Below are 17,309 nucleotides of genomic sequence, written 5' to 3'. Positions count from 1 at the left end.
CTCTTATCGCGCGAAACAGAGCGTGAAATCGGTATAAAGTAAGGCTATCTCGCCGGATGGTCACCGCCTGATGAGGTATTTTTCTTGTTGTGGGCTGATATTAAATGATCGATATACTGCGAGATGCCAAGTCTTTGCTCGTTCCCTGTGACAACAGTTATCTTCTCCGAATTTCCCAGTCTCCTCCTTGTTTTCTCTTGATGCTGTTGTCCTGCTATACAGCGCCACGTATTTGACTGCTGACTTCTTTTCCGACTGCAGAGCGCCGAGGGCTACGACAGAGCTCTTACATTTAAACGACTAACGAAGAAATCACAAAATACACTTTCCGTAATTCTTCTATATTCAAGTAAGTTCTCAACTTTCAACAACTGGTAATTAACAAAGCTGTTCAGACAACATGTTCATATGTGATGCTTCAATGCTTGCTTAAGTTCGTACTTAAGTCGAGATAGCATAGCATAGAATCTATATAACAACCTTCAATTTTCTTCAGTGCTCGACCACTGTCGTCAGGCCCTTTTTCCCTTGGAGTCCACAGCACCCCCAAAGCACGACAGCAAAGTTCAAGTGACCCCTCACTGGCCAGTACAAATTACACTTTCGCCGTCGTTTTTTGCGCTGTGCCTGCCTTTGTCTTTCTCATATCTGCACATAAATTCCGTCAAACCCGGGCACAGTAGATGGTCTTCACGTTACTACCAGTTAAAGTCACGTTTGTCACACGTACATCCTTCATCGGTCTAGAAAAGGAAAGTGAGACATGTAATTTCTTAGACTTTCCTGGCGATTTGATGACATCTCGTGGAAGTCGAATTTTCTGCCGATTATCAGCGTCTTCCAAACACGATATTTCAACGTCATTACTTAACGTTTTCATCAGGTGTGACCAGTCTCAGGTCACACCTGATGAAGACGTCAAGTAATGACGTCGAAATATCGTGTTTGGAAGACGCTGATATCCGGCAGAAAACCCGACTTCCACGAGATGTCAAAGTGAGACATGTTTACAACAACTTGTACCGCTATACTGAGTACCTTGGAAACGACCCTGGGGCAGCGAAGTTGCATTTTTGTGACATGGGCAGCGACGATGGGTCCCCGGATGAAAACCTTTTGTGAAAAATTTTGTCATACGGTGATATTTTCAAACCTTAAATCTCTGATATAAAATCTTGTGTAGGTAATAGGGGCTAAATGTAGGGAAGCTTACATGGAATAAGTAACTGTTTTATTTGAATGTAATGAGATGACGTAGGATTTGTCAGTGGCTTTCTTTTGGAAAATCAATTACGCATGACCTTTGAGAAGCAAGGAATGTGGCCTTAAACAGTAATGATTAACAATCTACAAGAAACTTACGCGAGGGTGGTCGGATGAGGTTTGAACCTCGAACTTCCCCCCCCCCCTCCCCCTCCCCCCCCCGGTTAGAGTCCAGAGTCTTTACACTGCTTACTTTCGACTTATCTCTCAAGAATCAACTTTACATTTAAGTGATTCTTTCTTTATTGCTGATCATTTTAAACAATTATCAATCAAAATTCAAGAGTCTCATTTTTAATGGTTGCAAAGCGCTTTACACTATGTTGGAAAAACAGTTCGGTTGTTTAAACCTATACCATGAATATATGCATCACATTGACATTATTGGTATTGACATCCATTTCTTAGCTGACTACTTCAGCGTTGGGGTTTGTCAGTAACGGCTTACCTTGATTCTCTTGCTTTCTTATAGTCGCACATCAGTTCCTTATTGTAACACACACACACACACACACACACACACACACACACACACACACACACACAATAATTAATTAACTGGATTACGAAATTCGCCGTATTAGGAATTATTCGTCAGATGCTTCCTGTCTTGGCCAGCCTTTCTCATTTCGTATGCGGTCGTGGCTGAAGATCAGGTCTTATAATGGAACGATGAATACCACGAAAATTCAAGCCGTAGATTGTGCTTTCCTGAAATTCTTTGCTTGGAGCCTCGGAGGCATGTCCAGAAAGTAAGAGTACTGAACCTCTGACTCTAAAAGGGAATGTTTTCGACAAAGTTGACAGCATTACGTTCACGGCCAAAGTATTGGCAGTAGAAAGCACGTCCATTTCTCTCAGTTGCCTGAAACCTCCCGTTGCAGTCGCGTATTGAAATGGGCGACTCTGTATCTAATCGCACCAAGTGCGAAGAGAGGAGCGTAATCAGGTTTCTTCTTGTAAAGAAAAAGGAACCGTTACAGATTTTTAACGAAAACAAAATTGTTTGTGAGGATAGTGTGATAAGTCGTGCTAATATGTACAAGCTTGCAGAATGCATGTTTATAATGAACAAAGGAATTGGAGTCCTTCAATGGCGACTGATGAGATATTGAGCAAGATTCAAACAAATGATTGATGGTGACTGTTAGTTGCCTTTGGACGAGAAGAACGCAATGTTTCCAGGAATCTCCAGATCTCGTCTGCTTAACACCATTACTGAAACACTTGTTTTTGGAAATTGTGCGCCAGGGGGGTACGAAAACAGCCTCAAATGAGCACAAAATCAACAGAATCGCGTCTTCATGGGAATTTCCTAAGCACTTAGAAACTTAAGAGTGAATAATTTCTTGACTGTGTTGTGGCTGGCGACGAAACGTAGTGGTCCGCTACAACCCTGAGACGGAAAGACAGCCAATGCAGTGGCAACATCCCACCTGAACATAAGTGGAAAAAAAATCAAAACAGTTGATTGGATCCTCTAAGTCATGGTCTTTTCCTTTTGGAACCGTAAAGAGAGTCTCCTTAGGATTTTTTTTTTTTGCCCCGAGGGAAACAGTTTAAAGCTGAGAGAGTCTACGAAACCCTTAGAAAAAAACCTACAGGGTACGATACACAACGAAAGAAGGTGAAGTTAACTAAAGAAGTGTGCTTGTTGCATGACAATGCGAAACCTCACACAGCCAACCCTATAAAGCAAATTAGCGTAAGTTACCTTTAAGTTAGATTAAGTAGTCTGTAAGCCTAGGGACAGATGACCATAGTACACTACTGGCCATTAAAATTGCTGCACAAAGAAGAAATGTAGATGATAAACGGGTATTCATTGATTACATTTTCACGCAGTTTGGGTCTATAGATTCCGAGAAATCAGTACCCAGAACAAACACAGTTGCCCATGCAGCTTCAACACGATACCACAGTTCATGAAGAGTAGTGTCTGGCGTATTGTGACGAGTCAGTTGCTCGGCCACCATTGACCAGACGTTTTCAAATATTGAGACATCTGGTGAATGTGCTAGCCAGGGCAGCAGTCGAACAGTTTCTGTAACCAGAAAGGCCCGTGCAGGACCTGCAACATGCGGTCGTGCATTATCCTGCTGAAATGTAGGGGTTCCCAGGGATCGAATGAAGGGTAGAGCCATGGGTCGTAACGCACCTGAAAAGTAACGTCCACTGTTCAAAGTGCCGTCAATGTGAACAAGAGGTGACCGAGACGTGTAACCAATGGTCCCCATACCATCACGCCGGGTGATACGCCAGTATGGCGAAGACGAATACACGCTTCCAATGTGCATCCACTGCGATGTCGCCAAACGCGGATGCAACCATCATGATGCTGTAAACAGAACCTGGATTCATCCGAAAAAATGAAGTTTTGTCATTCGTGCACTCAAGTTCGTCGTTGAGTACACCATCGCAGGCGCTCCTGCCTGTGATGCAGCGTCAAGGGTAACCGCAGCCATGGTCTCCGAGCTGATAGTCCATGCTGCTGCAAACGTCGTCGTACTGTTCGTGCAGATGGTTGTTGTCCAAGACACATCCCCATCTGTTGACGCAGTGATCGAGACGTGGCTGCACGATCCGTTACAGCCATGCGGATAAGATGCCTGTCATCTCGCCTGCTGGTGATACGAGGCCGTTGGGATCCAGCACGGCGTTCCGTATTACCCTCCTGAACCCACCGATTCCATATTCTTCTAACAGTCATTGGATCTCGATCAACGCGAGCAGCAATGTCGCGACACAATAAACCGCAATCGCGTTAGGCTACAATCCGACCTTTATCAAAGTCGGAACGTGATGGTACGCATTTCTCCTCCTTACACGAGGCATCACAACAACGTTTCACCAGGCAACGCCGGGCAACTGCTGTTTGTGTATGAGAAATCGGTTGGAAACTTTCCTCATGTCAGCACGTTGTAAGTTTCGCCACCGGCGCCAACTTTGTGTGAATGCTCTGAAAAGCTAATCATTTGTATATCACAGCACTTCTTCCTGTCGGTTAAAATTCGCGTCTATAGTACGTCATCTTCGTAGTGTAGCAATTTTAATGGCCAGTAGTGTAGTTTGGTCCCATAGAAACTTACCACATATTTCCAAAATTTTTCCAGGAAACAGACTTAAGCGTGTACTCTGGGTCAGGGTGCAACTCGGCATTTTTCACATTAGAAACATTACCAGGTGTTAAAGAACTGATTAGTAACAGATAAGTACTTTAGGTGTGACCGGGGATCGAATTCGAGACCTTTGGATCTATAGTCTGGCAGATTACGACTGAGCCATAGAACCACTCAATAAACACGAAATTAGTTTAAAAAGTGATAATGTAATGCTGTGGAGTAATAAATAAATTTCTGAGAAACTTCAACAGTAGGATTTACTCTAGCATTTTCCAACAGTGAAGATGACAGTTAGCTAGCTCTCTCTCTCTCTCTCTCTCTCTCTCTCGCTCTCTCTCTCTCTCTCTTTCATATAGATGATTCACCAAACAATTTAACATTGTGTAAAGTTATGTTTCCGCCACCATCACAACTTTTTCCACGGCGATAAATTTCCATAAAGAATTTATCTGCGCGGGTACTAAAAATTTATCTACGTCCTTTTTAGAGCGTTGTTTATGGCCCAACACGTTATCTCACTGCAATGAAGCAGCGGAGTTAAAAATAAAATGGGATTTTATTTTTCAGTTTTAAATCCCAACAAAATTATCGTAGTCGCTTTTCCAAGTTTAAACTAGTTACATACGCTAGGCTTCGAGTTCATCGCACTTGTTAACAGAAATATCAAAGTACACAATACGTATTTTACTCATATACGTTACGTACTATATAAACGGTGGACGAACAATTCTTCAGACACTTCCTTACTACAAATTGTGTTATGTGATCGTGTGATCTGACATGTACACAGTCGTAGAATGTGATGTACTCTTGTAATGCACTGAGATCCGTCTGTTGCAGTATCCTAGAGCTGCTTCTAACATCGAAAATAACAGCATTTCTGGAGCGATAAGAAGCCTCACGCAGCATGGATACAGGAAAAAATAACTCGTTTGAAACACACCTCTTTCTCTTCGCAGACTATGTCTAGTAGTAGATGCAAATGAAAAAGTACGTTCCGTCTACTCAAAGCGTTCCATACTTAACCACAATGTCGAATGATGAGCGTCATATCACCAGGACCGAGTATCTTTCCAAATTTATGACTGGCTTGAAAAATGTGCGACTGACAAAACCTTGGAGTCATACTGCGCCGTGAATGTTCAATAGAAACGGAAATAGCATCGGATGTGCCCCAAACAGGCGTAGTAAGACATCTGTTGTTATAAATATACGTAAACGATTTATTAGATAGGATCTGGAGCACCAGAAGATTGTTCGCTAACGGTGATATTGTCTGCAGGAAAGAAACTGCGCCGGCCGCGGTGGTCTCGCGGTTCTAGACGCGAAGTCCGGAACCGTACGACTGCTACGGTCGCAGGTTCGAATCTTGCCTCGGGCATGGATGTGTGTGATGTTCTTAGGTTAGTTAGGTTTAAGTAGTTCTAAGTTCTAGGGGACTAATGACCACAGCAGTTGAGTCCCATAGTGCTCAGAGCCATTTGAACCATTTTTGAAAGAAACTGCACAGTGCCTTAAGACAGTATTTCAAGTTGCTGCAAGAAATGGCAGCTGTCTTTAAATGTTGATAAATCCAAGATATAGTCTATAACAAAGACACAGAACTCGACTGTATCTAGTAGATGATTAGTGATACACTTTTAAAGCCGGACTGATAATTCGAATGTCTGGCATTAATACTAGGTAGCAACTCGAATTAGTAGCACGGAAGGCGAATGGAAGACTCCAATTTGTACAGAGGCTTCTGGTAAATTGTGGTGCAAGTGTAACAGAAACAACACACAAGACGAGGATTTTAAAAAGTATATAAAATAAATGAATTTTGCCAAAAATAGAATCAAATTTTCAGTAACGGGAAGTCTCTAATATTGGTACGAAGTAGTCTCTGCTTTGCTGTGTACAGTCGTCTGCTGAGTATTAATGGCGAGAAATTTACACAAAATTTGTGAACTAGTCGAAAGTGACTTGTGAGATTATTAGAAAAGCGATGTTAGCTTGGGACTTAACATCTCCTCAGCATCGATGTCATTAGAAACGGAGTAGATATGTGTAGATGCCATCTGCTGTTTTTAATTTTTATAAAGGATCTAGGAGACAATTTGGTAGACCGTTTGCAGATGATAGTGTCGTTTACCTTCTAGTAAACTTGACAGAAGATCAATTCGAATTATAAAATGTTTTTCACATGGTATCTGCATGGCAATCGACGATGAACAACAATGGATGCGAGGTCCTCCACAAAGGTATTAAAAATTAATAGTTAATATTTTCATGATTCCAAGAAGTGAAGATCGGAAATAATATGTGAAGATTCATTTACCATACGCATTTCTTGCTCTTAGGTCTTTCTTGTGCTTTCTTTCTCTATCTACTCTATTTCCAAGATGGCATAATTTGTCTACTTCTTCAAGACTCTTGTCCAGTTCCAACCTTTAGCCATCAGGCATGTTCCACCTGCAGCCCACACTATTATGATATCTTAGTTTTCTCGAACGGCCTGGTCCTGTTGAGGTGTTCAGTTCGAAGAATGGTTTACTGCATATCTCCACGCCAGTCTCTTCTGTGCGAGACTCTTTTTCTCTGAATAACTACTGCAACCGACATACGTTTGAACCTGCTTACTACATTCATGCCTTGGTCTCCCACCCCCCCCCCCTCCCGCCGCCCCCACACTTCTTCCATTACCAAGTTGACGATCTCTTGACGCCATAGAATGTGTCCTATCAACCGACCCCATATTTTACTCAAGTTTAGCCAGGTATCTCTTTCCCCCAGTTCGATTCAGCACCTCCTCATTAGTTACATTTAATGTTCTCCATTCTTCCTTAGCACTACATTTTCAAAGCTTCTCCTATCTTATTGTCTGCACTGCTTATCGTCCATGTTCCATTTCTGTACAAGGCTAATTTTTATAAAACATACATTTATGTTAGATTTTAACAAATCCCTCTTTTCCAGAAATACTGTTTTTGCTACTGCCACTCTGCATATTTTATCCTCTCTTCTTCGACCATCACCCAAAAGCAAAACTCTTCGACTTCTTTCAGTGTCACATTTACTAGTATAATACCCTCAACGTCGTCTCTATTAATTCGGTTACTTTCAATTACCCTTGTTATTAGTTTGTAAACGTTCATCTTATTACTTCTTTTCAAGGCAATGTCGATACCGTTTAACTGCCCTTCAGAGACCTTTGCCACTTCGGACAGAAGTACAATGTTATCGGCAGTTCCCAAAGCTTTAATTTCTTCTCCCGGAGCTTTAACCCCCTTCCCAAATTTCTTTTTGGTTCACATTAGTGTTCAGTCAATATACATACTGATTAACATCAGGGGTAGGTTACAATACTGTCTTTACTCCTTTCTCAATCACTGCTTCCATTTCATGCCCTTTTACTTTTAGAACTGTGGTATCATATCTCCCATCTACTTCCCCTTCCCTTTCTACAAGATAATTTCTTTTGTATAGACCTTTCGTAAGTATACCTTCCAACATTCCCTTATTTGCTTAGTACTGCCTTACCATCTGAGCTCTTGAAATCCATATAGCTACTTCTCTGTCCCCCAAAGGTCTCTTTAGTTTTCTATATGCAGCATATACCTTTCCCGTAGTTATGCAAGCTTCTAAAACCTTTGGTTTGTCACCTAGCCATTCCTGCTTAGTCATTTTGCATTTTCTGTCAATGTAATAATTCAGTCGTCTGGCAGCTGCTTCATTTTCTTCTTTTTTCAATCAAATTTCATGTCTCTCGTGTTAAGCAACAATTCCTTTTACTTATCTGATTCTCCTCTGCTTTCACTATATCAAATATTCAAAGCTTCCCAGTAGCCTTCTACTCTTTTCCTCTGTTTCAGCCAGTCGTAGCCTAACGCTGCCTCTGAACGTCTGAACAATCTCTGGCTCTTTTAATTCATAAAGATCCCATCCCCTTAATTTTTACCTTTTCCGCCTATCTCTGCTGAATATCTCTTAATTCGTACATGACAAGGGGTGGGTTATGTCCGAAGACCACATAAGTAAATAACAAGGGTCGGAGCAATGTTATGAGAACACGGTGAGAAGTCCGACGAACCTGGAAGAGCAACTAGAGGAGCGCCTAGCTGAGTGTTAAGGAGCGGCGCGCGCCGTGCTCCCTTCACCTGGAGGGCCTAGCATTTCCTGGGTAGCTTAAAGGTTACGGCGGTGTCCAGCCGGTCTGTCAGCACCGCAGGGCTTTCACTTTCGAAGCCGGAACCTCAGCGTCAGCTGCGCTGCAGCGCCGTCATTTGCCGACCTTGTCCGACACACACACTGTCCGCTGCACAGTACATACGGGGCGTGGCGTGGCAGTTTGCGAAGCGGTAGTACACTGAAGAGCCAAAGAAAGTTGTACAGCTGCCTGATATCGTGTAGGGCCCCCACGAGCACGTGGAAGTGCCGCAAGTGTTTGAAGTAGTGTTGGAGGGAATTGACAACAAGAATCCTGCAGGACTGTCCATAAATCCGTAACAGTACGAGGGGGTGGAAGTCTCTTCTCAACAGCATGTTGCAAGGCATCCAAGATATGCTCAATAATGTTCATGTCTGGGGAGTTTGGTGGCCAGCTGAAGTGTTTCAACACAGAAGAGTGTTCCTGGAGCCACTCTGTAGCAATTCTGGACGTGTGGTGTGCCGCACTGTCCTGCTGTAATTGTCAAAGTCCGTCGGAATGCGCTATGGATATATATGGATGTATGTGATCAGATAGGATGCTTACGTACATGTCATTTGTCAGAGTCGTATCTAGACGTACCAGCGGTCCTATATCACTCCAACTGCACACGCCCCACACCATTACAGAGCATTCACCAGCTTGAACAGTCCCCTGCTGACATGCACGGCCCATGGATTCATGAGGTTATCTCCATACCCGTAAATGTCCATCCGCTCGATACAATTTGAAACGAGACTCGTCCGACCAGGCAACATGTTTCCAGTCATCAACAGTCCAATGTTGGTTCTGACGGGCCTAGGTGAAGCGTAAAGCTTTGTGTCGTGCAGTCATCAAGAGCACACGAGTGGGCCTTCGGCTCCGAACACCCGTGTCGATGATGTTTCGTTGAATGTTTCACGCACTGGCACTTGTTGATCGCTCAGCACTGAAATCTGCAGAAATTTGAGGAAGGTTTGCACTTGTGACACGTTGATCGATTCTCTTCAGTCGTCATTGGTTCCATTCTTGCAGGATATCTTTCCGGCCGCATCGATGTCGGGGATTTGATGTTTTACCAGATGCCTGATATTCACGGTACACTCGTGACATGGAAATGCCTACTTCATGCTACCTCGGGGATGCTGTGTCCCTTCGCTCGTTCACCGACTATAACACTACGTTCAAACTCACTTAAATTTTGATAACCTGCTAGTGTAGCATCAGTGACCGACCTAACAACTGCGCCAGACACTTGTCTCATATAGTCGTTACCGACCGACGCTCCATACTCTGCCTGTTTACATATCTCTTTACTTGAATACGCATGGCTATAACAGTTTCATTGGCGCTCAGTGTAGTTGTGCCTATTGCGTGAGTACTGCGTCTTCTTCGGGTGGAAACTGGTGCATGACGATGCTTGTGTGTTCAAAGGGATTAAACTACTGGATCATCAGTCCCTCCATCTCGTGAGAGAAACACTTAAAAACGTAAGAAGCGAAAAACTGGGGACTTCACTACTCCAACTATGCCATGAAGTCAAAAAGAGTTTGAAAAAGGGCGTGACAGTAGTTTTAACACGATAGGTAAAAGGAAATTGAGATACTCCAGGCAGCACAAGACGGCCTAATACACAACAAGGGTGTTGTTGTTGTCTACAGTCCTGAGACTGGTTTGATGCAGCTCTCCATTCTACTCTATCCTGTGCAAGCTGCTTCATCTCCCAGTACCTTCTGCAACCTACATCCTTCTGTATCTGCTTAGTGTATTCATCTCTTGGTCTCCCTCTACGATTTTTACCCTCCACGCTGCCCTCCAATACTAAATTGGTGATCCCTTGATGCCTCAAAACATGTCCTACTAACCGATCCCTTCTTCTAGTCAAGTTGTGCCACAAGGGTAGAGAAGAGAAAAAGTAACAAGTGGTTGTATGGGGGGGGGGGGGGGGGGTACCAGCCGCAGGGGGATGCTCTCACCCTCCCCCCCCCCCTACCATCCCCTTGCTTGCCGCAGATCGCCCAGCAGTTCGCACTCAACAACAAGAACATGCGCTATCGTCGGTAGACTACCGCAGATGCAGAGAGGAGGTTCCTCCCGAAGCAGAAGGAATTCGTGGGCGAGTCTCGTGTGGCGGATGCGTAGCTGGCACAACACAATGGCATCTTTCAGAGAGGCCTGGAAAGACGTACGCCACACCGTTTTGGGTCGCAGTAGCCTGCCATTCCAATTACCAGAAGTTCAGAATAATGTCGGTGCCTCGTATTCCGACGTCAAGTTGATTTCTATAGTTGCGTTTCAGCTACACGATCGGCGAGTTCATTTCCTGTAATCCCTATACGGCTCGGTGTCCAGATGAACGTCACTATCTTTCTAGAGTTGTAGCGGTCAACCAGTAGGTTCTGTACTTTGGCGGGAAGATTTTTGGGATAGCACAGGGATATGGCTTTTAAGTAACTCATGGAATCGCTACAGATCAGGAAGCTCGTCGTGGCGAGGAATTTGACGTACCGCAAAGCTAAGAATGGCAACTAACTCTGCGGTGTATATACTGCAAGCACTCGGCAGAGGGTGCTTGTAATGTCCCCTTGCATATGCAAAAGCGTAACCGATAGTGTCGTTGACTTTCGATACATGCCGAATTAAAATAATTGTGGAGGATCGAACGAAGCAGGTGTCGGAGAAGGGTCGGATCAGCGTCCTTCTTGGTGCCACAAAAGAGGTGCAGCCATATCACGGGCCAGGGTACAGACCATAGGGGGCGTCGAGAGGGAGATCTAGGGACAGAGACTAAAGGACGCCGCTGGAGGTCGTACAGCAGAGTATCGAGTCAGATCCCAGCTAGTCGACCCAGTTCTGGGTGGTGCGCAAACATTCTCAACTGTTGGTTGTGGAACACAGTTGAGTGACGTGGGTGAACAGGCATCTGGAAACTGGTGCATGAGTGGAAAAAAAATCTTTCGTGTTTCTGCTAATGGTAGAAACTCCTGTATCATCTGCCAGTGAGCACTAATGGCAGGAAGACTAAGCTTTAATTTCTCATGCAATAAAATTTGAGACGGAGCACAGACTCGTGTAGTAAATTTTATAAGATAAAAGCGACTACTTGTCGATTTTTCTTCAGTACCACTTCTATCAGGAGATTCGAGGTCTACATATCCACGATCTATAATATGATAAACCAAATTTCGTTTTTTCTTTTGTTTCCCAAAGTGTCCATTGTTTTGCAGCAATTTTTGTGTTCTAAATTATTGCAGTTTTTGATCTGGTCTGACTTCTTCTCTCATAAGAGAGTCCTATTAATGAAGGATTCAACCTGAAGCATAAGCATAGTTGGAAAAGTTTGTGGAACAGCTAACAACGATAATAAGGGCAATAGGAAAAATAATTTGTAGAGTCCTGTCAAAAGAAAAAAGCTTTGTAATTCCATTCGGGAATATTTTTCCTCTAACAATAGCATTCGACTATGATATTTAATATAAATTCCAGAACAGTGACGGCACAAGTGGGCGGCGCCGTCTCTCTGCACTTTGGCCATTGCCAGCATTTTGATTTTCCGTTAACTTTCATTTTTTATTACTGATAATCTTGTTATGAAGCGTCCAAATACTGCATCATCATACATTTGTGAAAGTCTGAGCAGTCAGTCCTGAAGTGAGACGACTGTAGCAAAATGCTGTAAGACCTGCGCAGAAACGAAGATTAGTGTAGGGACTGATAATTGATGCTGAACGTGAGTAAATCCAAGGTATCAGGCGTAAACTCCTAAGAGATTTCTTGCTGCTTGGGTATGCTGTAGGCCAAAAAACGACAGTAAAATATCCAGCGGTAGCAGCCCGGATGATCAAACGTCCAAAGACCACATAAACCTAATTGTATATTCACTGGAAGAATGTTAAGGAAATGTAACTAAAGAAATGGTTCGCAAAACACTTGTTCGACCGATCGTTGGGTACTGCTCGTCAGTCTATGACCCTGCCAGATTGGATTACTAGAGAGAAGATCCAACGAAGAGCGCCGCGTTTCGCAAAGGAATCGTTTAGTAAGTTCGTGAGTGTTACGGAGATGTTTATCAAGATTAGTGGCATAGTGTGCACGAGAGACGTTCTCTCTCTTGGAGAGGTGTGTTGTTGAAATTCCGGCGACGGTGTGGTGGTAAGTTCTTATGGGACCAAACTGCTGAGGTCGTCCGTCCCTAGCCTTATACACTACTTTTGTAACTTAAACTAACTTACGCTAAGGACAATACACACACACACACACACACACACACACACACACACACACACACACGGGAGGACCCGAACCTCTGACAGGGGGGAGCCGCGCGAACTGTGGCAATGTGACTAAGACCGCGCGACCACCCCGCACGGCTTGAAATCCTGTGAACGTACATTTTAGGAAGAGTCGGTCGACATATTGCTTCCTGTCGCATATTTCTCGTGAAATGTCTACGACGAGAAGATAAACTCATTCGGAGGTTTATTAACAGTCGTTTTCCCCACCCACCGTTCGCGAATGGATCAGGGAAGTTGCGAGAAGATAGATGTATCAGGAGTACCCTTCGCCACTCTCCGTAAGGTGCTTTGCGTAGTATAGACGCAGATGAAAATTGTGTGTGTTGGAATAGAGGAATTCCAAATCTTCGACAGATCGCACATTTGTCTGAGGTGTAACTAATCAGCACAGGCAACGGACTCTAGCGTAGTGTAAATACATAAAGCTGCAGTCACTTCTCTGAGCATTTGAATTAACGCTTACGTGTGGTTAAACATCCGTAATGGTTGAGCTTAATCCAGAATAATGTGCAATTCGTCACGGTCGATGAAGAGAGGGTTACGGAGGGGGTGCAACCCGTTGCCAGTATGTAACCTCTTCCTATCTAACAGCAGCAAGGTTGTCACAGGACATAACGTACCCGTCTGGATCACGACCAACAAAGTCTAGCCCCTCCGCCGAGTAGCACACTGCACGAAACACTGAAAAGAGCTCTGACACCTTTCAGTTAATGTGAGGACATAAGGTGAAGAAATGTTGTATGCCTATTCACTTCTGATCTGTCCTTTTAAGGAAGTTCTTTACATAGGCTTCAATCTTTATGTGATACGCAAAGCAATCTCTCTGAAAGGTGGTTGATGCACATGGAATGAGTGTTTCACGTTGTTTATTTTTGCCCTCATCCGATTAACGAATTATCCCAACGACACAATTGCTGAGATACCAAAAACTCTGTCTAAACTGAGGACGTTAGATACCGTGAATTTACGAAGAATGAAACACACATAGATAAACGAATGTCAGAGAGAAATGTTGTTATGAATAGAGAAAAAAAAGAGAAAAACACTAAAGGTGTCATAAATTTGAATACCAGATCGGAGTCTTTAATATCATACTTACGCGATTCTTACGCATTCAAAACTGGTAAGAACTTTCACTGCTGGTAGTTGAAGATCCACTATCGAACTACTGAGTTACATTTGTTAAAATGAAATCAAACGTGATTGGTATATAACAAATGAAAATGCAGCGATACAAATGATATCAGGAGAAACCGGCCAGTAATTTTGGGCTTTTAGTTTAATTGTTGAGATACTGTTCATGAAAAATAGGAAATCCTAATTAGTCACGATATATTAAATAACTGATCAGTATTCAGTATTTTGCGACAAAACCGTGCACAGACTGTTAAAAATATTTTGAATATTTTGACAAAAGGTAATAACCACCAAACAAGGAAAAAAGTGCAGCAAACATGGGCTACTTAAGGGGTATGAACACTTGTTCATCTTCGCTAATGACTACCACGTATCTTATACTGAACAAGTGTTCACAGTTCCTCAGATATGTATTTTACAGTCCATATCAGGCTTTGATGGTTACTACCACCTGTCAAAATATTCGATACCTTTTTTTAATCAAATGAAACTGTGTGGTTCAACATAACTTTTCAAGTTTCAAATATCTGTGACGTTTATATGCAGTCCGAAGCGACGAATGAAAATGTATACATGACCTATTTGCACTAGCTTTACCTATTTTTTTCTTTCAAATATCACTCTAGAGTATTTCTGCTGTGCATTAGTTTCTAAACAGCAGCAGGAAAGTGTGATGGAAATTCTTTTGGTGTGCCTGTTCCGGTACGAGGATTTGTTAGCGGCATCATAACTGAATGCGTAGGGAGAATCTTTCTGTTCCGTTCAACAGGTGACGTGCTATGCACAATAATGTGAACAGAATTTCTAGTGGAACAGATGTGTTGTGTACACCTAATTCCTTTGCACCTCCCCGCCGACGCGCTCCCTGAATGAACTTTTATTCCGCGTTTCATTCTCCCATTCAGTTCAGCACCTGCGCTAACTGCATTCTCGCCACGTGCGTCCATGTACGCCTCGCGGAATGTTAAACAAAGCGCGCTGCTTCATAATGAGGCTGTAGCGTAATTTCCTCTGCCTTTTGTTCGGCGCCGCAGTTAATTTTAACAGACGACTGGGAGAAAGCGAGACGCGGAAGTTAATCAGTAAATCGCGTTTCACGCAGTTGCAGGCAGCTGTCACGCTTCTGCTGCTGTTCCGAGAACTCAAAAGCGCTACGCAGATCGCTGCAACATCAATTAACGCATAGGAACGGCGGGCCTAGCTTTTTCCCGTTTGCGGCTGCTCCTGCAAGTGCAAGGTTTCCCATCTTCGTGGAAGTTGGTGCAGCGTGGAAAGTTGAAAATTGCTTAGGCGCCGCCGAGGCTTCGCACAGATTAAAGTGAGCTGAGGATCACACTGCATATAGCAGCTTACGCTAACGAATTTTGCAGACGGTGGGAAGATGATGTCGGGTTGTATTACAGCAGAATGAGTTGTGAAGTACGTTACGCTACCGTTTTTTCGGAAACAGCCCCGTAGCGTATATAAAATCATAGTGTAAAGACCCATTCTATCGGGATAATTAATGGACACCGAAAAATACATAACAGTACTAGCTACTGTCAGTAGCTGACCAATGTAATTTGTTCTTCATCTAGGAGGGTCACTCCAAAAAAAATGCACACTAATTTTGTAAAAATACAGTTTTCATTATGCATGTGTGAAAAGTTTTACAGTGTGTAAGATACATCCTTACCGCTTGTTTTCAAACTTAGTTTAACTCAACCGGTTCCCGTGAGTGGCGCCGTCACAGCATATCTTCAAGATGGCTGCTACATTTTACGTTCGTCAGAAGCAACGTGCTGTCATAGAGTTCCTGTGCTGTGAAAACGAGACAGTGGGAAACATCCACAAGAGGTTGAAGAAGGTGTATGGAGATGCTGCTGTCGATCGTAGTACAGTTAGTCGGTGGGCAAGCAGGTTACATGATGAAAGCGGGCACGGCTATATTGAGGATTGCCCTCGCAGCGGCAGGCCTCGTACTGCACACATTCCAGACAATGCGCAGAGAGTTAACGAATTGGTGACTGCTGACAGACGCATCACAGTCAACGAATTGTCATGTTACGTTGGGACAGGGGAAGGAAGTGTTTGCAGAATACTGAAAGTGTTGGCGATAAAAAAAAGGTTTGTGTCAGGTGGGTTCCCAGGATGTTGACATTGGCTCACAAAGAAAGAAGAAAATCGGTATGCAGCGAACTTTTGGAACAGTACGAGAATGGTGGATATGAATTTCTTGGAAGAAGTGTGACAGGTGATGAAACAGGACTCCATCATTTTTCACCAGAGACGAAGAGGCAATCAATGAAGTGGCATCACGCAAATTCACCCAAGAAAAAAAATTCAAAACCACACCTTTTGCTGGAAAAGTTATGGCTACCGCGTTTTTCGATTCCGCAGGACTTTGCTTGTGGCCGTCGTGCCAAGTGGAACCACCATAAATTCTGATGCATATGTGATGACACTGAAGCAGCTTCAAGCTCGACTGAGTCGTGTTCGACCACATCGGCAATAGCAGGATGTTTTGCTGTTGCACGACAATGCACGGTCACATGTCAGTCAAAAAACCATGGAAGCGAACACAAAACTCGGATGGACAACAGTGAAACACCCGCCTTACAGTCCTGACCTGGCTCCATGTGACTATCATCTCTTTGGGAAACTGAAAGACTCTCTTCGTGGAACAAGGTTAGAAGATGACGACTCCCTTGTGCACGCTGCCAAACAGTGGCTCCAACAGGTTGGTCCAGAATTTTACAGTGCGTGTATACAGGCGCTGGTTCCAAGATGGCGTAAGGCAGTTGAGAGGGATGGAAATTATGTGGAGTAGTGAAAATATTGTTCCTAAAGGATGTATCTACACGCTGCAAAACTTTCAAACATGTAGAATAAAGCCGGCCGCGGTGGTCTCGCGGTTCTAGGCGCGCAGTCCGGAACCGTGCGACTGCTACGGTCGCAGGTTCGAATCCTGCCTCAGGCATGGATGTGTGTGATTGCCTTAGGTTGGTTAGGTTTAAGTAGTTCTAAGTTCTAGGGGACTAATGACCACAGCAGTTGAGTCCCATAGTGCTCAGAGCCATTTGAACCATTTTTTGTAGAATAAAAGATGGATTTAAAAAAATAGTGTGCATTTCTTTTGGAGTGACCGTCGTATAATATGAGTACAGTATTAGAGAGAGATGAGGGTATTGCAGTGGCTTGGTTTTTTGGCTCTGCAATATCGTGTTTATCCGCCCACACCGGGCAAGCACATTACGAATAAAATTTCTCTCCTGCACAGGAATATACATAATGGATTTACGAGTACAAGTTGTAGATGCGTGGTTGACGACGTTGGGTTTGGCC

At 43.6% G+C, this 17,309-nt stretch overlaps 1 protein-coding gene across 3 annotated transcripts in view; it reads right to left on the bottom strand.

Moving 5' to 3' along the window:
• LOC126364640 (tyrosine-protein phosphatase non-receptor type 13-like) overlaps positions 1–17,309 on the bottom strand; it is a 729,752-nt gene that overhangs the window by 212,647 nt on the left and 499,796 nt on the right. The window lies entirely within an intron of this gene.

The sequence above is a fragment of the Schistocerca gregaria genome, chromosome 1 (assembly GCF_023897955.1).
Source record: "Schistocerca gregaria isolate iqSchGreg1 chromosome 1, iqSchGreg1.2, whole genome shotgun sequence".
In the NCBI taxonomy this organism is placed as follows: Eukaryota; Metazoa; Arthropoda; class Insecta; order Orthoptera; family Acrididae; genus Schistocerca; species Schistocerca gregaria.
This window is presented reverse-complemented; position numbering and strand designations above follow the sequence as displayed.